Here is a 22,646-nt window from a genome sequence, read left to right on the forward strand (position 1 = left end):
CTGCTGCTGCTGCTGCTGCTGCTGGCTGTCCAGCAGCAGACTGAAGGTGGCTGCTGCTGTGCACAGGTATATAAAGGCTCAGAGCCTATTATGACACGCGCAGCCAGCGTTCCAATGCCACATTCCATCTACTGCAGGCAGGATACCTGGCTGGCTGAATGTCGCTGAGAAGCTCACAGAGACCGCCATAAGCAACAGTTTAACAGAATGCCACAGACTAATCAACCAAACTTTTTGGGTTGGGTTCTCTTTTATAGTCTGCAGGCATTAAATGAAAGAAGTCAGTGTTCCAGCAGAGGGAGACAACGTTTCAGAAAAGGCATTGTAGCAAACCAAAAAAGACTTTTTAAGCGCAGCAGAGTAACCAGCGCACATACCTGTTAGCTCAGGTGAGTTTAAAAGGCTGCTGTTGATAACAAGGGCATTTGCTAAATAGATGGTGTGTGTGCAACAATATACTGAAAGGTCAATTATATTGTGCAGCTTATCTCACCACCTGTAGTTATTTAGGTGAAAGCTCCAAAATGCTTGCCTAATATGTCTGTTTATCCAAAAGGAAGTAAAAAGGGAGAGCTAGAAAGATAGCATTTCATTACATTACATGGCAATGCAATGCACAGTTGCTAAAGTTGAACCAAAATGAGCTTGTAATCTGGCTTCTGCAACTTTGAACATGAAAAATCCAATGAGGAGAAGAAAAGCAAAGCCAAAGAGTCCATCCCAAAATCCGACAAACAAGCAAAATGAACAAAAAACATTGAATTCAATTCTTTCTGATTTTAGAAACTGCATTAAAGAAGGGGTGCACCGGTCCTGGAGATACTGCAATACCAGGTCAATGCGTGGAGTGGACAGAGCAAGCTCTTTTTCCATCTCCCTGTTCTAAAAATCCATTTAATATATGGTCCCCAGATAGGGGACGTATCAGATATTAAACTGATAAGAACAGATACTACACTTGATCTTAGCCAAAAGGCCGAGAAGCGATAACCAGAATTGGTTTCAAACTACGGAGCCACCCAAGGATCCTGAAAAGTCCATTTGTGGAGATGAGCTCCTGGACTCCCGTTAAGAAGACATGTTGTCAACCTGTAGATCCCTTACATGCCTGCACTTTTCGGCTTGCTGCTGCTGCAATCCACGCGTTTTAGATCTGCATAACTCCACCTCTTTAAACACAGCACCTTCACCCCCTGCTGTTCCCACCCGCCTCAACACCGTTGGAAGGGAGGAGAACCAATTAAGGCGGGGGGTGGGGTGGAACGAGCAGCTGTCTACCCTTAGCAGGAGGGCTGCTGATTACATACCTCTCCTGCTGCTGCTGCTGCTGCTGGCTGTCCAGCAGCAGACTGAAGGTGGCTGCTGCTGTGCACAGGTATATAAAGGCTCAGAGCCTATTATGACACGCGCAGCCAGCGTTCCATTGCCACATTCCATCTACTGCAGGCAGGATACCTGGCTGGCTGAATGTCGCTGAGAAGCTCACAGAGACCGCCATAAGCAACAGTTTAACAGAATGCCACAGACTAATCAACCAAACTTTTTGGGTTGGGTTCTCTTTTATAGTCTGCAGGCATTAAATGAAAGAAGTCAGTGTTCCAGCAGAGGGAGACAACGTTTCAGAAAAGGCATTGTAGCAAACCAAAAAAGAAATTTTAAGCGCAGCAGAGTAACCAGCGCACATACCTGTTAGCTCAGGTGAGTTTAAAAGGCTGCTGTTGATAACAAGGGCATTTGCTAAATAGATGGTGTGTGTGCAACAATATACTGAAAGGTCAATTATATTGTGCAGCTTATCTCACCACCTGTAGTTATTTAGGTGAAAGCTCCAAAATGCTTGCCTAATATGTCTGTTTATCCAAAAGGAAGTAAAAAGGGAGAGCTAGAAAGATAGCATTTCATTACATTACATGGCAATGCAATGCACAGTTGCTGAAGTTGAACCAAAATGAGCTTGTAATCTGGCTTCTGCAACTTTGAACATGAAAAATCCAATGAGGAGAAGAAAAGCAAAGCCAAAGAGTCCATCCCAAAATCCGACAAACAAGCAAAATGAACAAAAAACATTGAATTCAATTCTTTCTGATTTTAGAAACTGCATTAAAGAAGGGGTGGACCGGTCCTGGAGATACTGCAATACCAGGTCAATGCGTGGAGTGGACAGAGCAAGCTCTTTTTCCATCTCCCTGTTCTAAAAATCCATTTAATATATGGTCCCCAGATAGGGGACGTATCAGATATTAAACTGATAAGAACAGATACTACACTTGATCTTAGCCAAAAGGCCGAGAAGCGATAACCAGAATTGGTTTCAAACTACGGAGCCACCCAAGGATCCTGAAAAGTCCATTTGTGGAGATGAGCTCCTGGACTCCCGTTAAGAAGACATGTTGTCAACCTCTAGATCCCTTACATGCCTGCACTTTTCGGCTTGCTGCTGCTGCAATCCACGCGTTTTAGATCTGCATAACTCCACCTCTTTAAACACAGCACCTTCACCCCCTGCTGTTCCCACCCGCCTCAACACCGTTGGAAGGGAGGAGAACCAATTAAGGCGGGGGGTGGGGTGGAACGAGCAGCTGTCTACCCTTAGCAGGAGGGCTGCTGATTACATACCTCTCCTGCTGCTGCTGCTGCTGCTGGCTGTCCAGCAGCAGACTGAAGGTGGCTGCTGCTGTGCACAGGTATATAAAGGCTCAGAGCCTATTATGACACGCGCAGCCAGCGTTCCATTGCCACATTCCATCTACTGCAAGCAGGATACCTGGCTGGCTGAATGTCGCTGAGAAGCTCACAGAGACCGCCATAAGCAACAGTTTAACAGAATGCCACAGACTAATCAACCAAACTTTTTGGGTTGGGTTCTCTTTTATAGTCTGCAGGCATTAAATGAAAGAAGTCAGTGTTCCAGCAGAGGGAGACAACGTTTCAGAAAAGGCATTGTAGCAAACCAAAAAAGAAATTTTAAGCGCAGCAGAGTAACCAGCGCACATACCTGTTAGCTCAGGTGAGTTTAAAAGGCTGCTGTTGATAACAAGGGCATTTGCTAAATAGATGGTGTGTGTGCAACAATATACTGAAAGGTCAATTATATTGTGCAGCTTATCTCACCACCTGTAGTTATTTAGGTGAAAGCTCCAAAATGCTTGCCTAATATGTCTGTTTATCCAAAAGGAAGTAAAAAGGGAGAGCTAGAAAGATAGCATTTCATTACATTACATGGCAATGCAATGCACAGTTGCTGAAGTTGAACCAAAATGAGCTTGTAATCTGGCTTCTGCAACTTTGAACATGAAAAATCCAATGAGGAGAAGAAAAGCAAAGCCAAAGAGTCCATCTCAAAATCCGACAAACAAGCAAAATGAACAAAAAACATTGAATTCAATTCTTTCTGATTTTAGAAACTGCATTAAAGAAGGGGTGCACCGGTCCTGGAGATACTGCAATACCAGGTCAATGCGTGGAGTAGACAGAGCAAGCTCTTTTTCCATCTCCCTGTTCTAAAAATCCATTTAATATATGGTCCCCAGATAGGGGACGTATCAGATATTAAACTGATAAGAACAGATTTTTGATTGAATATATCTTTTATTAGCACAAAAAATAAGTTAACAGACAGTGTACAGTGCCGCAGCCCAGTACACACAGAATTCTACATCATATTTACATAGCATGAGGATACGACGCACTAACTAGACACATCACACCCCTATGCTACACAAAACACTCAATCTGAAAGAAAAAGCATGTCAATCAATACAGTACGACGAACCGTGATAAGGGATGGGGATTGGGAAAAAGGGGATGGGGAGGGGAAAATCACAGGCCCGAAGCTTTATTGAAAGACAAGACACATAAGGGGAGAGGGGGAGGAGGGGTTTAGTCCTCGTCCTCGTCCTCCGGACCGTCCATGATGGAATAGTCTCTGAGCAGGCTGTGGATCAGCCTGCGGCAGTCCTGGATGGACATCCTCTCCCTCCTCAAGATGAGCCGGTTCCTGGCGACCCAAACGGCATCCTTGAAGCAGTTCATAAGGCGCCAAGCCTCCTGGATGGCTCCGACGGTATGAACCCCAGGGAAGAGTCCGTAAAGCACAGAATGGTGCGATAGGCTCGCCCTGGAGACAGAGTTCCTCAGGTCGTCCTCAAGTGCAGTCAATAGGCGCTGTGCAAATCCGCAGTCCCAAAAAGTGTGCAAAGATGTTTCCTCCACGAAGGGGCACCTTGGGCAGTACCGGGTCTTGCACAGGTTCCGGGCATGCATGAATGACCGGACGGGCAGTCCGCCCTGAATCGCCATCCACGACAAGTCCTTGTGCCCGTTGGTCAGCCTGTCAGACGACACATTTGTCCACACAGTCTCCAGCGTGTCCTGGTGAAGTCCTGTGATGTTCTCCACGTCATCCTTGGCTCTGATTAGCTTGTGGATAGTTTTGGGCTTCCACAAGTCGGGCTTGAGTCTCTCCAGTTGATGCTCCCCCACAAATCGAACGACGTCTCCGTAGAACCATGGCGTCGTCCAGTTGTAGGGGAAGGAGCTGTCCCACTTGTCCCAGCCGAGTCGCCTCCAAAGAGGAAGCAGGAAGAAGCGAGACATGGACCTGCCCGCGGAGCCATTCTTGACTTGCAAAGTCCGGCGGACACAATCACACACAAAAGAAGATCGCAGGAGGGTGGGGATATCTGGAACGCCCTTCCCACCCTTGCGAGGCTCCTTGTACATGACGGCCCGCCTGACTCTGTCCATCTTGGATCCCCAGACAAAGTGAAACACTGTCCTGGTAATGGCCCTGCACACAGTGACGTGTGGGGGCCAGGCCTGCGCCGTGTACTGCAAGACGGGCAGGACCTCATTACGCAGGATGAGTGCCTTACCCTCACAAGTGAGGTGTCTGAGGCTCCAGAGTCCGATCCGTTGCTTCACCTTGGCCAAGCGTTCTTGCCAGGACTTGAGGGCCGCTCTTTCCTTCCCGAACCAGACTCCCAGCACCTTGAGGAAATCCGGTTGAATGTTGAAGGGGAAGGGGGCGGAGGAGGCCGGCTGCCAATCCCCGAAGAGCATGGCTTCCGACTTCCTGCAGTTGACTTTGGCCCCTGAAGCCCGGCCGAACCTCTCACACGTCTGGACGAGGGCGTCGACTGAACCACGATCAGCGCAGAAGACGGTGACGTCGTCCATGTAGAGCGAGCACTTGACCTCGTGTCGTCCCGGACCCGGTGCGGTGATCCCTCTGATCTCTCCATTCTGCCGGATAGCCTCTGCGAAGAGTTCTATAACACAAACAAAAAGAAGAGGTGATAGAGGGCAGCCTTGTCTGACCCCAGAGAGGACAGGGAAGGGGTCAGTCTTCCAGCCGTTCACCAACTCCGAGCTGTGGATATCAAAATACATCAGACGGACATACGAACAAAACATGTTACCCAAACCTAACCGGTGCAGAGCTCGGCCCATGAACTCGTGGGAAACCCGGTCGAAGGCCTTCTCCTGATCCAATGAGACCAGGGCCGCGTGTGCGCGGCGGACCTTGATGTACTCGACCGTGTCCCGCACGAGAGCGAGGCTGTCTGCGATGCGACGTCCAGGGATGCCGCAGGTCTGGTCCGGGTGGATGATCCGTCCGATGACCGTCTTAAGTCGTGTCGCCATCGTCTTGGCCAGGATCTTGTAGTCCACGTTGAGCAGAGTGATGGGACGCCAATTCCTCAGGTCGCACCTCTCTCCCTTCCGCTTGTACAGGATCGTGACCATTCCTTCCCTCAAAGATGGAGGCATTCTACCCTCCACCACCATCTCCTCGTACAGGTCCAACAGGTCCGGACAGATGAGGTCTCCCAGCGCTACATAGAGCTCCGCTGGAAGACCATCACTGCCCGGGGTCCTGCCGGTCCTAAAGGATTTAGCGGCAGAGAGCAATTCGCCCACCATCAGAGGTTTGTCCAAGGCTGCCGTGCCTGCAGGATCAAGATGGTTAGTGATACCTGACAGGAACTTATCAGCAGCGTCGGGGTCGGTAGTCTTGTGGGAGTAGAGTTCGCTGTAGAAGTCGCTGACGACCCTCATCACGTCCTCCTTCCCACGTCGCATGTTTCCGCTCTCGTCTCGCAGCTCGTTCAGGGGCGTGTGACCGGCATGAAGTTTCCTGAAAAAGAATGAGTTACATTTCTCACCCTTCTCCAGATTCTCCACTTTGGAACGGAAGATGATTCGCTTGGACTCCTCCTCAAAGTGCCTTTTCAGGCTCTTCTTGGTCTCCTCCAGCTCCTCCCTCACGTCCCAGCCGCAGTGAAGAAGGTCCTGCAGCGACCGCAGCTCGCGCTGCAGCCCTCTGAAGTCCCTCCTCTTCTCACACTCCTGTTGTCGACCCTTGGCCTGAAAGAAACAGCGAAACTCAAGTTTAACATATTCCCACCAATCAGAGACTGTTTGGAAGCTACCCTTGTAGGACTGCCACATTGCGTAGGCTGCTCTCAGCTCCTCCACGACTTCATCCTGAGCCAGCAGAGCACAATTCAGCTTCCAGGAGCCGGGGCCGGACGGAAAACCGTCGCCGAGGACACCTTGTAAGTGAATGGCTCTGTGGTCGGAGAAGAAGCAGGAGACCATCGAGTGCCTACTCTGCCTGACTGCCCGAGAGGTGAACACAAAGTCAATCCTGGAGCGGAGTGAGCCATCGGGTCGGCTCCACGAATAGTTCGTGGAGCCTCTCCCCATGGAGCCCACCACGTCCTGAAGAGAGGCCTCGGTTACCATCTCGATGAGCAGCTTGGACGTGATGTCCAACTTGGCAGATGTGCCAGAACTACGACCGTCCTCCTCGATGGGGCAGTTGAAATCCCCGGCCATCACTAAGGTCCTGGTGGTGGCAAGCTGAAGCCGCAGGGTCTGGAAAAGCTCCAAACGCTCATTCTTCAGTGGGGACGCATACACGTTGATGAACCTGACAGGTTCTCCCGCCCAGTTACCATCTACAACAAGAGCCCTGCCGCAGATGAGCTCCTGGACGGACTCAAGCGTGAATGCGCCCCCCTGATCAGAATTGCGACCCCCGCAGACTTGCAGTCACCCCCACCGGACCAGTAGGATGGACCGTGGGACCACTCCCTGGCCAGATGTTTGAAGGACCTAGAGGAGGGAAGGGAACATTCCTGCAACATATAAACATCACACAACTGGGAAGTAAGGAAGGCATAAATAGTCTGACGTCTGAACTTGTCCTTGATGCTCCTGACATTAATGGAAAATAAGTTAATATTAGCCATCATGTAGGGAAAAAAGAAAAAGTTAGCGCAGGCAATACACCTTAGTTACCACTCCGGTCGGGTGGTCCCTCGTCGGTGTTGACTGCTGGTGACGGGATCACCAGCAGGCCCTCTTCCTCCATCTGGTCAAGCAGCGCGGCCTCGATCTCGGCGACCACCAGTTCCTCCTCTTCTGGCTCGGCCACCAGGGTCTCAACCATGTGCTCCATCTCTTCTGGCTCAGGGAGGGTATCCTCCTTTTCGCCTACGAAATCCAGAATCTTCTTTTTGGAGGATTCAGTAGCAGGGCTGTCCTCCACCTTCCTCTTTCCCCGGGTTGGAACTGGGGAGACAAGAAGGGGAAAATCCTCCTCGGAATAGATAGCGGCGGGTGGAGGAAAGGTTAATTCCACCGCTACCATGGTCTGGGGAGGGAGAGTGGCTGCCGGGGCAGGGGAAAGGACACCTGCTGAGGAGTAGGGGAAGGAGGAAGAGGAAGTGGAATCCTCAGCAGGGGTGGCCGGGGTGGGGGGGGATTGGACGGGGGTGGCAGGGGGAGGGATCGAGAGAGGGGTGACAGAACTCTTACCCTCCTTTGACTTTTTCTTCTGCTTCGGAGCTGCTGGGACCGTCGCTGGGGCTTTGGCCACCGACTCCTTGACCGCTTTGGCCTTGGTCGTCTCGGCCTTGGCCGCTGGGGCCTTGGTCGTCGCGTCCTTGACCTTCACAGGCCTGGTCGTCGGGGCCTTGTCCTCCGTAGCTGGGGTCGTCGCAACCACCGATGCCCAGGATCTCTCACGCCTGGGGCAATCCTTGTACAGATGAGCCGCCAGCCCACACAGGTTGCAGGACGTCTTCTTCGGGCAGTCCTTCGAGCTGTGTCCCGTTACTCGACAAATCCTGCAGGCATCCTCCTTGCAGTCCTTCATCTCGTGGCCGTTCTTGCCGCATCTCCTGCAGTTCCGCGGCATGTCCGGGTAATAGATGAGGCCGTAGGAGTTGCCCAGGGAGAATGTCGGGGGCAGGTGCCGAAGTCCGTCTGAGTACGCCAGGTCCCTGTGAAGTCTAACGGTCACCGACCACTTACCTGTCCAGAAGCCGAGTCCATTCAGGATGTGAGAGGGTTCCTTCACAACCAAACAGAAGCGTCTCAGGAAGGTACAGATGTCTTGGCCTGGGGTGTGCGGGTTGCGCATGGAGACCGTGATCCTCCTTTCATCCCTCTGGATAGGGCAGCTACCTGTAAAGGCAGAGAAAGAATTATCCGGTCCTTTTGCGCTTACCATTTCCCAGAACCTCCTGCAGGTGTTCACAGTGGCAAAGGTGACGAAGAAGATCCCCGTCAAGAAGGTCTGGATGCTGAGGGTGTCCGACCTGGAGAAGCCTCGATCCAGCAGCATCTTCTGGCAGAACACGTCCGAGGACATGTCCGGCACCCTCCCATCCACTTCCTTCAGCTTCAGGGCCACCGTCTGCCGCATCCATGGCTCCAGGGCTGGAGCTTCGTGGCGGGGCTTCTGGGGTCCCTTCTGCTGGCCAGTCGTGGAGGCAGAGTCCTTGGGGTCAGAATCGGCTCCTGGCTGGGCCCTCCTGGCTGTCCCCAGCTCCAGGCTCTTCTTTTCGGCCTTCCTCGCAGCGCTTGCCATGGCTTTCCTCCTGCAGTTACTTCTTGGAGCTGGATCTGGAACGCTTCCCGGAATGGGTGGAGCTATGCAGATTCTTCTCCCGTCGTGTTCTGGACAAATTCCCCGAAAGGTCTTTGTCTCGATGATTTTCTTCCTCGAAGATTCCACAGGACAGCCCGATTCTTCTCCGAGTCTTCGTCTTCTTCTGGATTCTTTAGAGCTTCTTCCTCCCACCGATATCCGCCTTCGTTCTCCGATGTCAGCTGGGCTCCGAAGCTCTTCTCCTTCCGAGTTCGATCGCTCTCGTCAAGTGTAGATCGTAGCTCTTGTGTTCTTAAAAGAACAGATACTACACTTGATCTTAGCCAAAAGGCCGAGAAGCGATAACCAGAATTGGTTTCAAACTACGGAGCCACCCAAGGATCCTGAAAAGTCCATTTGTGGAGATGAGCTCCTGGACTCCCGTTAAGAAGACATGTTGTCAACCTCTAGATCCCTTACATGCCTGCACTTTTCGGCTTGCTGCTGCTGCAATCCACGCGTTTTAGATCTGCATAACTCCACCTCTTTAAACACAGCACCTTCACCCCCTGCTGTTCCCACCCGCCTCAACACCGTTGGAAGGGAGGAGAACCAATTAAGGCGGGGGGTGGGGTGGAACGAGCAGCTGTCTACCCTTAGCAGGAGGGCTGCTGATTACATACCTCTCCTGCTGCTGCTGCTGCTGCTGGCTGTCCAGCAGCAGACTGAAGGTGGCTGCTGCTGTGCACAGGTATATAAAGGCTCAGAGCCTATTATGACACGCGCAGCCAGCGTTCCATTGCCACATTCCATCTACTGCAGGCAGGATACCTGGCTGGCTGAATGTCGCTGAGAAGCTCACAGAGACCGCCATAAGCAACAGTTTAACAGAATGCCACAGACTAATCAACCAAACTTTTTGGGTTGGGTTCTCTTTTATAGTCTGCAGGCATTAAATGAAAGAAGTCAGTGTTCCAGCAGAGGGAGACAACGTTTCAGAAAAGGCATTGTAGCAAACCAAAAAAGAAATTTTAAGCGCAGCAGAGTAACCAGCGCACATACCTGTTAGCTCAGGTGAGTTTAAAAGGCTGCTGTTGATAACAAGGGCATTTGCTAAATAGATGGTGTGTGTGCAACAATATACTGAAAGGTCAATTATATTGTGCAGCTTATCTCACCACCTGTAGTTATTTAGATGAAAGCTCCAAAATGCTTGCCTAATATGTCTGTTTATCCAAAAGGAAGTAAAAAGGGAGAGCTAGAAAGATAGCATTTCATTACATTACATGGCAATGCAATGCACAGTTGCTGAAGTTGAACCAAAATGAGCTTGTAATCTGGCTTCTGCAACTTTGAACATGAAAAATCCAATGAGGAGAAGAAAAGCAAAGCCAAAGAGTCCATCCCAAAATCCGACAAACAAGCAAAATGAACAAAAAACATTGAATTCAATTCTTTCTGATTTTAGAAACTGCATTAAAGAAGGGGTGCACCGGTCCTGGAGATACTGCAATACCAGGTCAATGCGTGGAGTGGACAGAGCAAGCTCTTTTTCCATCTCCCTGTTCTAAAAATCCATTTAATATATGGTCCCCAGATAGGGGACGTATCAGATATTAAACTGATAAGAACAGATACTACACTTGATCTTAGCCAAAAGGCCGAGAAGCGATAACCAGAATTGGTTTCAAACTACGGAGCCACCCAAGGATCCTGAAAAGTCCATTTGTGGAGATGAGCTCCTGGACTCCCGTTAAGAAGACATGTTGTCAACCTCTAGATCCCTTACATGCCTGCACTTTTCGGCTTGCTGCTGCTGCAATCCACGCGTTTTAGATCTGCATAACTCCACCTCTTTAAACACAGCACCTTCACCCCCTGCTGTTCCCACCCGCCTCAACACCGTTGGAAGGGAGGAGAACCAATTAAGGCGGGGGGTGGGGTGGAACGAGCAGCTGTCTACCCTTAGCAGGAGGGCTGCTGATTACATACCTCTCCTGCTGCTGCTGCTGCTGCTGCTGGCTGTCCAGCAGCAGACTGAAGGTGGCTGCTGCTGTGCACAGGTATATAAAGGCTCAGAGCCTATTATGACACGCGCAGCCAGCGTTCCATTGCCACATTCCATCTACTGCAGGCAGGATACCTGGCTGGCTGAATGTCGCTGAGAAGCTCACAGAGACCCCCATAAGCAACAGTTTAACAGAATGCCACAGACTAATCAACCAAACTTTTTGGGTTGGGTTCTCTTTTATAGTCTGCAGGCATTAAATGAAAGAAGTCAGTGTTCCAGCAGAGGGAGACAACGTTTCAGAAAAGGCATTGTAGCAAACCAAAAAAGAAATTTTAAGCGCAGCAGAGTAACCAGCGCACATACCTGTTAGCTCAGGTGAGTTTAAAAGGCTGCTGTTGATATCAAGGGCATTTGCTAAATAGATGGTGTGTGTGCAACAATATACTGAAAGGTCAATTATATTGTGCAGCTTATCTCACCACCTGTAGTTATTTAGGTGAAAGCTCCAAAATGCTTGCCTAATATGTCTGTTTATCCAAAAGGAAGTAAAAAGGGAGAGCTAGAAAGATAGCATTTCATTACATTACATGGCAATGCAATGCACAGTTGCTGAAGTTGAACCAAAATGAGCTTGTAATCTGGCTTCTGCAACTTTGAACATGAAAAATCCAATGAGGAGAAGAAAAGCAAAGCCAAAGAGTCCATCCCAAAATCCGACAAACAAGCAAAATGAACAAAAAACATTGAATTAAATTCTTTCTGATTTTAGAAACTGCATTAAAGAAGGGGTGCACCGGTCCTGGAGATACTGCAATACCAGGTCAATGCGTGGAGTGGACAGAGCAAGCTCTTTTTCCATCTCCCTGTTCTAAAAATCCATTTAATATATGGTTCCCAGATAGGGGACGTATCAGATATTAAACTGATAAGAACAGATACTACACTTGATCTTAGCCAAAAGGCCGAGAAGCGATAACCAGAATTGGTTTCAAACTACGGAGCCACCCAAGGATCCTGAAAAGTCCATTTGTGGAGATGAGCTCCTGGACTCCCGTTAAGAAGACATGTTGTCAACCTCTAGATCCCTTACATGCCTGCACTTTTCGGCTTGCTGCTGCTGCAATCCACGCGATTTAGATCTGCATAACTCCACCTCTTTAAACACAGCACCTTCACCCCCTGCTGTTCCCACCCGCCTCAACACCGTTGGAAGGGAGGAGAGCCAATTAAGGCGGGGGGTGGGGTGGAACGAGCAGCTGTCTACCCTTAGCAGGAGGGCTGCTGATTACATACCTCTCCTGCTGCTGCTGCTGCTGCTGCTGGCTGTCCAGCAGCAGACTGAAGGTGGCTGCTGCTGTGCACAGGTATATAAAGGCTCAGAGCCTATTATGACACGCGCAGCCAGCGTTCCATTGCCACATTCCATCTACTGCAGGCAGGATACCTGGCTGGCTGAATGTCGCTGAGAAGCTCACAGAGACCGCCATAAGCAACAGTTTAACAGAATGCCACAGACTAATCAACCAAACTTTTTGGGTTGGGTTCTCTTTTATAGTCTGCAGGCATTAAATGAAAGAAGTCAGTGTTCCAGCAGAGGGAGACAACGTTTCAGAAAAGGCATTGTAGCAAACCAAAAAAGAAATTTTAAGCGCAGCAGAGTAACCAGCGCACATACCTGTTAGCTCAGGTGAGTTTAAAAGGCTGCTGTTGATAACAAGGGCATTTGCTAAATAGATGGTGTGTGTGCAACAATATACTGAAAGGTCAATTATATTGTGCAGCTTATCTCACCACCTGTAGTTATTTAGGTGAAAGCTCCAAAATGCTTGCCTAATATGTCTGTTTATCCAAAAGGAAGTAAAAAGGGAGAGCTAGAAAGATAGCATTTCATTACATTACATGGCAATGCAATGCACAGTTGCTGAAGTTGAACCAAAATGAGCTTGTAATCTGGCTTCTGCAACTTTGAACATGAAAAATCCAATGAGGAGAAGAAAAGCAAAGCCAAAGAGTCCATCCCAAAATCCGACAAACAAGCAAAATGAACAAAAAACATTGAATTCAATTCTTTCTGATTTTAGAAACTGCATTAAAGAAGGGGTGCACCGGTCCTGGAGATACTGCAATACCAGGTCAATGCGTGGAGTGGACAGAGCAAGCTCTTTTTCCATCTCCCTGTTCTAAAAATCCATTTAATATATGGTCCCCAGATAGGGGACGTATCAGATATTAAACTGATAAGAACAGATACTACACTTGATCTTAGCCAAAAGGCCGAGAAGCGATAACCAGAATTGGTTTCAAACTACGGAGCCACCCAAGGATCCTGAAAAGTCCATTTGTGGAGATGAGCTCCTGGACTCCCGTTAAGAAGACATGTTGTCAACCTCTAGATCCCTTACATGCCTGCACTTTTCGGCTTGCTGCTGCTGCAATCCATGCGTTTTAGATCTGCATAACTCCACCTCTTTAAACACAGCACCTTCACCCCCTGCTGTTCCCACCCGCCTCAACACCGTTGGAAGGGAGGAGAACCAATTAAGGCGGGGGGTGGGGTGGAACGAGCAGCTGTCTACCCTTAGCAGGAGGGCTGCTGATTACATACCTCTCCTGCTGCTGCTGCTGCTGCTGCTGGCTTTCCAGCAGCAGACTGAAGGTGGCTGCTGCTGTGCACAGGTATATAAAGGCTCAGAGCCTATTATGACACGCGCAGCCAGCGTTCCATTGCCACATTCCATCTACTGCAGGCAGGATACCTGGCTGGCTGAATGTCGCTGAGAAGCTCACAGAGACCGCCATAAGCAACAGTTTAACAGAATGCCACAGACTAATCAACCAAACTTTTTGGGTTGGGTTCTCTTTTATAGTCTGCAGGCATTAAATGAAAGAAGTCAGTGTTCCAGCAGAGGGAGACAACGTTTCAGAAAAGGCATTGTAGCAAACCAAAAAAGAAATTTTAAGCGCAGCAGAGTAACCAGCGCACATACCTGTTAGCTCAGGTGAGTTTAAAAGGCTGCTGTTGATAACAAGGGCATTTGCTAAATAGATGGTGTGTGTGCAACAATATACTGAAAGGTCAATTATATTGTGCAGCTTATCTCACCACCTGTAGTTATTTAGGTGAAAGCTCCAAAATGCTTGCCTAATATGTCTGTTTATCCAAAAGGAAGTAAAAAGGGAGAGCTAGAAAGATAGCATTTCATTACATTACATGGCAATGCAATGCACAGTTGCTGAAGTTGAACCAAAATGAGCTTGTAATCTGGCTTCTGCAACTTTGAACATGAAAAATCCAATGAGGAGAAGAAAAGCAAAGCCAAAGAGTCCATCCCAAAATCCGACAAACAAGCAAAATGAACAAAAAACATTGAATTCAATTCTTTCTGATTTTAGAAACTGCATTAAAGAAGGGGTGCACCGGTCCTGGAGATACTGCAATACCAGGTCAATGCGTGGAGTGGACAGAGCAAGCTCTTTTTCCATCTCCCTGTTCTAAAAATCCATTTAATATATGGTCCCCAGATAGGGGACGTATCAGATATTAAACTGATAAGAACAGATACTACACTTGATCTTAGCCAAAAGGCCGAGAAGCGATAACCAGAATTGGTTTCAAACTACGGAGCCACCCAAGGATCCTGAAAAGTCCATTTGTGGAGATGAGCTCCTGGACTCCCGTTAAGAAGACATGTTGTCAACCTCTAGATCCCTTACATGCCTGCACTTTTCGGCTTGCTGCTGCTGCAATCCACGCGTTTTAGATCTGCATAACTCTACCTCTTTAAACACAGCACCTTCACCCCCTGCTGTTCCCACCCGCCTCAACACCGTTGGAAGGGAGGAGAACCAATTAAGGCGGGGGGTGGGGTGGAACGAGCAGCTGTCTACCCTTAGCAGGAGGGCTGCTGATTACATACCTCTCCTGCTGCTGCTGCTGCTGCTGCTGCTGGCTGTCCAGCAGCAGACTGAAGGTGGCTGCTGCTGTGCACAGGTATATAAAGGCTCAGAGCCTATTATGACACGCGCAGCCAGCGTTCCATTGCCACATTCCATCTACTGCAGGCAGGATACCTGGCTGGCTGAATGTCGCTGAGAAGCTCACAGAGACCGCCATAAGCAACAGTTTAACAGAATGCCACAGACTAATCAACCAAACTTTTTGGGTTGGGTTCTCTTTTATAGTCTGCAGGCATTAAATGAAAGAAGTCAGTGTTCCAGCAGAGGGAGACAACGTTTCAGAAAAGGCATTGTAGCAAACCAAAAAAGAAATTTTAAGCGCAGCAGAGTAACCAGCGCACATACCTGTTAGCTCAGGTGAGTTTAAAAGGCTGCTGTTGATAACAAGGGCATTTGCTAAATAGATGGTGTGTGTGCAACAATATACTGAAAGGTCAATTATATTGTGCAGCTTATCTCACCACCTGTAGTTATTTAGGTGAAAGCTCCAAAATGCTTGCCTAATATGTCTGTTTATCCAAAAGGAAGTAAAAAGGGAGAGCTAGAAAGATAGCATTTCATTACATTACATGGCAATGCAATGCACAGTTGCTGAAGTTGAACCAAAATGAGCTTGTAATCTGGCTTCTGCAACTTTGAACATGAAAAATCCAATGAGGAGAAGAAAAGCAAAGCCAAAGAGTCCATCCCAAAATCCGACAAACAAGCAAAATGAACAAAAAACATTGAATTCAATTCTTTCTGATTTTAGAAACTGCATTAAAGAAGGGGTGCACCGGTCCTGGAGATACTGCAATACCAGGTCAATGCGTGGAGTGGACAGAGCAAGCTCTTTTTCCATCTCCCTGTTCTAAAAATCCATTTAATATATGGTCCCCAGATAGGGGACGTATCAGATATTAAACTGATAAGAACAGATACTACACTTGATCTTAGCCAAAAGGCCGAGAAGCGATAACCAGAATTGGTTTCAAACTACGGAGCCACCCAAGGATCCTGAAAAGTCCATTTGTGGAGATGAGCTCCTGGACTCCCGTTAAGAAGACATGTTGTCAACCTCTAGATCCCTTACATGCCTGCACTTTTCGGCTTGCTGCTGCTGCAATCCACGCGTTTTAGATCTGCATAACTCCACCTCTTTAAACACAGCACCTTCACCCCCTGCTGTTCCCACCCGCCTCAACACCGTTGGAAGGGAGGAGAACCAATTAAGGCGGGGGGTGGGGTGGAACGAGCAGCTGTCTACCCTTAGCAGGAGGGCTGCTGATTACATACCTCTCCTGCTGCTGCTGCTGCTGCTGGCTGTCCAGCAGCAGACTGAAGGTGGCTGCTGCTGTGCACAGGTATATAAAGGCTCAGAGCCTATTATGACACGCGCAGCCAGCGTTCCATTGCCACATTCCATCTACTGCAGGCAGGATACCTGGCTGGCTGAATGTCGCTGAGAAGCTCACAGAGACCGCCATAAGCAACAGTTTAACAGAATGCCACAGACTAATCAACCAAACTTTTTGGGTTGGGTTCTCTTTTATAGTCTGCAGGCATTAAATGAAAGAAGTCAGTGTTCCAGCAGAGGGAGACAACATTTCAGAAAAGGCATTGTAGCAAACCAAAAAAGAAATTTTAAGCGCAGCAGAGTAACCAGCGCACATACCTGTTAGCTCAGGTGAGTTTAAAAGGCTGCTGTTGATAACAAGGGCATTTGCTAAATAGATGGTGTGTGTGCAACAATATACTGAAAGGTCAATTATATTGTGCAGCTTATCTCACCACCTGTAGTTATTTAGGTGAAAGCTCCAAAATGCTTGCCTAATATGTCTGTTTATCCAAAAGGAAGTAAAAAGGGAGAGCTAGAAAGATAGCATTTCATTACATTACATGGCAATGCAATGCACAGTTGCTGAAGTTGAACCAAAATGAGCTTGTAATCTGGCTTCTGCAACTTTGAACATGAAAAATCCAATGAGGAGAAGAAAAGCAAAGCCAAAGAGTCCATCCCAAAATCCGACAAACAAGCAAAATGAACAAAAAACATTGAATTCAATTCTTTCTGATTTTAGAAACTGCATTAAAGAAGGGGTGCACCGGTCCTGGAGATACTGCAATACCAGGTCAATGCGTGGAGTGGACAGAGCAAGCTCTTTTTCCATCTCCCTGTTCTAAAAATCCATTTAATATATGGTCCCCAGATAGGGGACGTATCAGATATTAAACTGATAAGAACAGATACTACACTTGATCTTAGCCAAAAGGCCGAGAAGCGATAACCAGAATTGGTTTCAAACTACGGAGCCACCCAAGGATCCTGAAAAGTCCATTTGTGGAGATGAGCTCCTGGACTCCCGTTAAGAAGACATGTTGTCAACCTCTAGATCCCTTACATGCCTGCACTTTTCGGCTTGCTGCTGCTGCAATCCACGCGTTTTAGATCTGCATAACTCCACCTCTTTAAACACAGCACCTTCACCCCCTGCTGTTCCCACCCGCCTCAACACCGTTGGAAGGGAGGAGAACCAATTAAGGCGGGGGGTGGGGTGGAACGAGCAGCTGTCTACCCTTAGCAGGAGGGCTGCTGATTACATACCTCTCCTGCTGCTGCTGCTGCTGCTGCTGGCTGTCCAGCAGCAGACTGAAGGTGGCTGCTGCTGTGCACAGGTATATAAAGGCTCAGAGCCTATTATGACACGCGCAGCCAGCGTTCCATTGCCACATTCCATCTACTGCAGGCAGGATACCTGGCTGGCTGAATGTCGCTGAGAAGCTCACAGAGACCGCCATAAGCAACAGTTTAACAGAATGCCACAGACTAATCAACCAAACTTTTTGGGTTGGGTTCTCATTATAGTCTGCAGGCATTAAATGAAAGAAGTCAGTGTTCCAGCAGAGGGAGACAACGTTTCAGAAAAGGCATTGTAGCAAACCAAAAAAGAAATTTTAAGCGCAGCAGAGTAACCAGCGCACATACCTGTTAGCTCAGGTGAGTTTAAAAGGCTGCTGTTGATAACAAGGGCATTTGCTAAATAGATGGTGTGTGTGCAACAATATACTGAAAGGTCAATTATATTGTGCAGCTTATCTCACCACCTGTAGTTATTTAGGTGAAAGCTCCAAAATGCTTGCCTAATATGTCTGTTTATCCAAAAGGAAGTAAAAAGGGAGAGCTAGAAAGATAGCATTTCATTACATTACATGGCAATGCAATGCACAGTTGCTGAAGTTGAACCAAAATGAGCTTGTAATCTGGCTTCTGCAACTTTGAACATGAAAAATCCAATGAGGAGAAGAAAAGCAAAGCCAAAGAGTCCATCCCAAAATCCGACAAACAAGCAAAATGAACAAAAAACATTGAATTCAATTCTTTCTGATTTTAGAAACTGCATTAAAGAAGGGGTGCACCGGTCCTGGAGATACTGCAATACCAGGTCAATGCGTGGAGTGGACAGAGCAAGCTCTTTTTCCATCTCCCTGTTCTAAAAATCCATTTAATATATGGTCCCCAGATAGGGGACGTATCAGATATTAAACTGATAAGAACAGATACTACACTTGATCTTAGCCAAAAGGCCGAGAAGCGATAACCAGAATTGGTTTCAAACTACGGAGCCACCCAAGGATCCTGAAAAGTCCATTTGTGGAGATGAGCTCCTGGACTCCCGTTAAGAAGACATGTTGTCAACCTCTAGATCCCTTACATGCCTGCACTTTTCGGCTTGCTGCTGCTGCAATCCACGCGTTTTAGATCTGCATAACTCCACCTCTTTAAACACAGCACCTTCACCCCCTGCTGTTCCCACCCGCCTCAACACCGTTGGAAGGGAGGAGAACCAATTAAGGCGGGGGGTGGGGTGGAACGAGCAGCTGTCTACCCTTAGCAGGAGGGCTGCTGATTACATACCTCTCCTGCTGCTGCTGCAGCTGCTGCTGGCTGTCCAGCAGCAGACTGAAGGTGGCTGCTGCTGTGCACAGGTATATAAAGGCTCAGAGCCTATTATGACACGCGCAGCCAGCGTTCTATTGCCACATTCCATCTACTGCAGGCAGGATACCTGGCTGGCTGAATGTCGCTGAGAAGCTCACAGAGACCGCCATAAGCAACAGTTTAACAGAATGCCACAGACTAATCAACCAAACTTTTTGGGTTGGGTTCTCTTTTATAGTCTGCAGGCATTAAATGAAAGAAGTCAGTGTTCCAGCAGAGGGAGACAATGTTTCAGAAAAGGGATTGTAGCAAACCAAAAAAGAAATTTTAAGCGCAGCAGAGTAACCAGCGCACATACCTGTTAGCTCAGGTGAGTTTAAAAGGCTGCTGTTGATAACAAGGGCATTTGCTAAATAGATGGTGTGTGTGCAACAATATACTGAAAGGTCAATTATATTGTGCAGCTTATCTCACCACCTGTAGTTATTTAGGTGAAAGCTCCAAAATGCTTGCCTAATATGTCTGTTTATCCAAAAGGAAGTAAAAAGGGAGAGCTAGAAAGATAGCATTTCATTACATTACATGGCAATGCAATGCACAGTTGCTGAAGTTGAACCAAAATGAGCTTGTAATCTGGCTTCTGCAACTTTGAACATGAAAAATCCAATGAGGAGAAGAAAAGCAAAGCCAAAGAGTCCATCCCAAAATCCGACAAACAAGCAAAATGAACAAAAAACATTGAATTCAATTCTTTCTGATTTTAGAAACTGCATTAAAGAAGGGGTGCACCGGTCCTGGAGATACTGCAATACCAGGTCAATGCGTGGAGTGGACAGAGCAAGCTCTTTTTCCATCTCCCTGTTCTAAAAATCCATTTAATATATGGTCCCCAGATAGGGGACGTATCAGATATTAAACTGATAAGAACAGATACTACACTTGATCTTAGCCAAAAGGCCGAGAAGCGATAACCAGAATTGGTTTCAAACTACGGAGCCACCCAAGGATCCTGAAAAGTCCATTTGTGGAGATGAGCTCCTGGACTCCCGTTAAGAAGACATGTTGTCAACCTCTAGATCCCTTACATGCCTGCACTTTTCGGCTTGCTGCTGCTGCAATCCACGCGTTTTAGATCTGCTTAACTCCACCTCTTTAAACACAGCACCTTCACCCCCTGCTGTTCCCACCCGCCTCAACACCGTTGGAAGGGAGGAGAACCAATTAAGGCAGGGGGTGGGGTGGAACGAGCAGCTGTCTACCCTTAGCAGGAGGGCTGCTGATTACATACCTCTCCTGCTGCTGCTGCTGCTGCTGGCTGTCCAGCAGCAGACTGAAGGTGGCTGCTGCTGTGCACAGGTATATAAAGGCTCAGAGCCTATTATGACACGCACAGCCAGCGTTCCATTGCCACATTCCATCTACTGCAGGCAGGATACCTGGCTGGCTGAATGTCGCTGAGAAGCTCACAGAGACCGCCATAAGCAACAGTTTAACAGAATGCCACAGACTAATCAACCAAACTTTTTGGGTTGGGTTCTCTTTTATAGTCTGCAGGCATTAAATGAAAGAAGTCAGTGTTCCAGCAGAGGGAGACAACGTTTCAGAAAAGGCATTGTAGCAAACCAAAAAAGAAATTTTAAGCGCAGCAGAGTAACCAGCGCACATACCTGTTAGCTCAGGTGAGTTTAAAAGGCTGCTGTTGATAACAAGGGCATTTGCTAAATAGATGGTGTGTGTGCAACAATATACTGAAAGGTGAATTATATTGTGCAGCTTATCTCACCACCTGTAGTTATTTAGGTGAAAGCTCCAAAATGCTTGCCTAATATGTCTGTTTATCCAAAAGGAAGTAAAAAGGGAGAGCTAGAAAGATAGCATTTCATTACATTACATGGCAATGCAATGCACAGTTGCTGAAGTTGAACCAAAATGAGCTTGTAATCTGGCTTCTGCAACTTTGAACATGAAAAATCCAATGAGGAGAAGAAAAGCAAAGCCAAAGAGTCCATTCCAAAATCCGACAAACAAGCAAAATGAACAAAAAACATTGAATTCAATTCTTTCTGATTTTAGAAACTGCATTAAAGAAGGGGTGCACCGGTCCTGGAGATACTGCAATACCAGGTCAATGCGTGGAGTGGACCGAGCAAGCTCTTTTTCCATCTCCCTGTTCTAAAAATCCATTTAATATATGGTCCCCAGATAGGGGACGTATCAGATATTAAACTGATAAGAACAGATACTACACTTGATCTTAGCCAAAAGGCCGAGAAGCGATAACCAGAATTGGTTTCAAACTACGGAGCCACCCAAGGATCCTGAAAAGTCCATTTGTGGAGATGAGCTCCTGGACTCCCGTTAAGAAGACATGTTGTCAACCTCTAGATCCCTTACATGCCTGCACTTTTCGGCTTGCTGCTGCTGCAATCCACGCGTTTTAGATCTGCATAACTCCACCTCTTTAAACACAGCACCTTCACCCCCTGCTGTTCCCACCCGCCTCAACACCGTTGGAAGGGAGGAGAACCAATTAAGGCGGGGGGTGGGGTGGAACGAGCAGCTGTCTACCCTTAGCAGGAGGGCTGCTGATTACATACCTCTCCTGCTGCTGCTGCTGCTGGCTGTCCAGCAGCAGACTGAAGGTGGCTGCTGCTGTGCACAGGTATATAAAGGCTCAGAGCCTATTATGACACGCGCAGCCAGCGTTCCATTGCCACATTCCATCTACTGCAGGCAGGATACCTGGCTGGCTGAATGTCGCTGAGAAGCTCACAGAGACCGCCATAAGCAACAGTTTAACAGAATGCCACAGACTAATCAACCAAACTTTTTGGGTTGGGTTCTCTTTTATAGTCTGCAGGCATTAAATGAAAGAAGTCAGTGTTCCAGCAGAGGGAGACAACGTTTCAGAAAAGGCATTGTAGCAAACCAAAAAAGAAATTTTAAGCGCAGCAGAGTAACCAGCGCACATACCTGTTAGCTCAGGTGAGTTTAAAAGGCTGCTGTTGATAACAAGGGCATTTGCTAAATAGATGGTGTGTGTGCAACAATATACTGAAAGGTCAATTATATTGTGCAGCTTATCTCACCACCTGTAGTTATTTAGGTGAAAGCTCCAAAATGCTTGCCTAATATGTCTGTTTATCCAAAAGGAAGTAAAAAGGGAGAGCTAGAAAGATAGCATTTCATTACATTACATGGCAATGCAATGCACAGTTGCTGAAGTTGAACCAAAATGAGCTTGTAATCTGGCTTCTGCAACTTTGAACATGAAAAATCCAATGAGGAGAAGAAAAGCAAAGCCAAAGAGTCCATCCCAAAATCCGACAAACAAGCAAAATGAACAAAAAACATTGAATTCAATTCTTTCTGATTTTAGAAACTGCATTAAAGAAGGGGTGCACCGGTCCTGGAGATACTGCAATACCAGGTCAATGCGTGGAGTGGACAGAGCAAGCTCTTTTTCCATCTCCCTGTTCTAAAAATCCATTTAATATATGGTCCCCAGATAGGGGACGTATCAGATATTAAACTGATAAGAACAGATTTTTTTTTTTTTTTTTTTTTTTTTAAACCATTCAGTTTAGTTTTTTAGCAAACAGTATGAATTTCTCCAAAATTTGCTACTTAAAACTTCTCATCATCATGGTTCTATTTATTTAGCAGTAGTATAAGACGAAATATAATCACAAGGGAACATCCTTTACGTAACACAAATGCAGAAACTTCAAGGAATCACAAAGAAAAAAATCACTGGTATTTGATAAGGTAATGCCACTTTTTAAATTTCCAAATCCCTTCGGCATCTGTGCCACCACCGCCTCTGCTGTCCAACTTATATATCAGGTATAGTCTTGAAAGAATAAGTCTAACAC

The 22,646-nt window shown here is 47.4% G+C and overlaps 12 non-coding genes and 2 pseudogenes across 12 annotated transcripts; all 14 read right to left on the minus strand.

The window, feature by feature from the left end:
* Positions 1 to 797: 797 nt before the first annotated feature.
* Positions 798 to 988, minus strand: LOC141204760 (U2 spliceosomal RNA). The gene has a single exon (XR_012275616.1). It is a non-coding gene; the product is annotated as a U2 spliceosomal RNA (small nuclear RNA).
* A 1,118-nt stretch (positions 989 to 2,106) lies between these two features.
* Positions 2,107 to 2,297, minus strand: LOC141204179 (U2 spliceosomal RNA). Its single transcript, XR_012275149.1, has one exon. It is a non-coding gene; the product is annotated as a U2 spliceosomal RNA (small nuclear RNA).
* A 1,118-nt stretch (positions 2,298 to 3,415) lies between these two features.
* On the minus strand, positions 3,416 to 3,607 carry LOC141204251 (U2 spliceosomal RNA). The gene has a single exon (XR_012275218.1). It is a non-coding gene; the product is annotated as a U2 spliceosomal RNA (small nuclear RNA).
* A 5,563-nt stretch (positions 3,608 to 9,170) lies between these two features.
* LOC141204408 (U2 spliceosomal RNA) lies at positions 9,171 to 9,248 on the minus strand (annotated as a pseudogene).
* A 1,118-nt stretch (positions 9,249 to 10,366) lies between these two features.
* On the minus strand, positions 10,367 to 10,557 carry LOC141204761 (U2 spliceosomal RNA). The gene has a single exon (XR_012275617.1). It is a non-coding gene; the product is annotated as a U2 spliceosomal RNA (small nuclear RNA).
* A 1,121-nt stretch (positions 10,558 to 11,678) lies between these two features.
* On the minus strand, positions 11,679 to 11,869 carry LOC141204150 (U2 spliceosomal RNA). The gene has a single exon (XR_012275122.1). It is a non-coding gene; the product is annotated as a U2 spliceosomal RNA (small nuclear RNA).
* Positions 11,870 to 12,990: 1,121 nt separating this feature from the next.
* On the minus strand, positions 12,991 to 13,181 carry LOC141204762 (U2 spliceosomal RNA). The gene has a single exon (XR_012275618.1). It is a non-coding gene; the product is annotated as a U2 spliceosomal RNA (small nuclear RNA).
* A 1,121-nt stretch (positions 13,182 to 14,302) lies between these two features.
* On the minus strand, positions 14,303 to 14,493 carry LOC141204763 (U2 spliceosomal RNA). Its single transcript, XR_012275619.1, has one exon. It is a non-coding gene; the product is annotated as a U2 spliceosomal RNA (small nuclear RNA).
* A 1,124-nt stretch (positions 14,494 to 15,617) lies between these two features.
* On the minus strand, positions 15,618 to 15,808 carry LOC141204764 (U2 spliceosomal RNA). Its single transcript, XR_012275620.1, has one exon. It is a non-coding gene; the product is annotated as a U2 spliceosomal RNA (small nuclear RNA).
* A 1,118-nt stretch (positions 15,809 to 16,926) lies between these two features.
* LOC141204766 (U2 spliceosomal RNA) lies at positions 16,927 to 17,117 on the minus strand. Its single transcript, XR_012275622.1, has one exon. It is a non-coding gene; the product is annotated as a U2 spliceosomal RNA (small nuclear RNA).
* Positions 17,118 to 18,237: 1,120 nt separating this feature from the next.
* LOC141204767 (U2 spliceosomal RNA) lies at positions 18,238 to 18,428 on the minus strand. Its single transcript, XR_012275623.1, has one exon. It is a non-coding gene; the product is annotated as a U2 spliceosomal RNA (small nuclear RNA).
* A 1,121-nt stretch (positions 18,429 to 19,549) lies between these two features.
* Positions 19,550 to 19,740, minus strand: LOC141204768 (U2 spliceosomal RNA). The gene has a single exon (XR_012275624.1). It is a non-coding gene; the product is annotated as a U2 spliceosomal RNA (small nuclear RNA).
* Positions 19,741 to 20,858: 1,118 nt separating this feature from the next.
* Positions 20,859 to 21,049, minus strand: LOC141204125 (U2 spliceosomal RNA). The gene has a single exon (XR_012275097.1). It is a non-coding gene; the product is annotated as a U2 spliceosomal RNA (small nuclear RNA).
* A 1,115-nt stretch (positions 21,050 to 22,164) lies between these two features.
* On the minus strand, positions 22,165 to 22,376 carry LOC141204339 (U2 spliceosomal RNA; annotated as a pseudogene).
* Positions 22,377 to 22,646: the final 270 nt, after the last annotated feature.

This window comes from Phyllobates terribilis, unplaced genomic scaffold (assembly GCF_046119375.1).
Source record: "Phyllobates terribilis strain yellow unplaced genomic scaffold, ASM4611937v1 Scaffold_134__1_contigs__length_4944459, whole genome shotgun sequence".
In the NCBI taxonomy this organism is placed as follows: Eukaryota; Metazoa; Chordata; class Amphibia; order Anura; family Dendrobatidae; genus Phyllobates; species Phyllobates terribilis.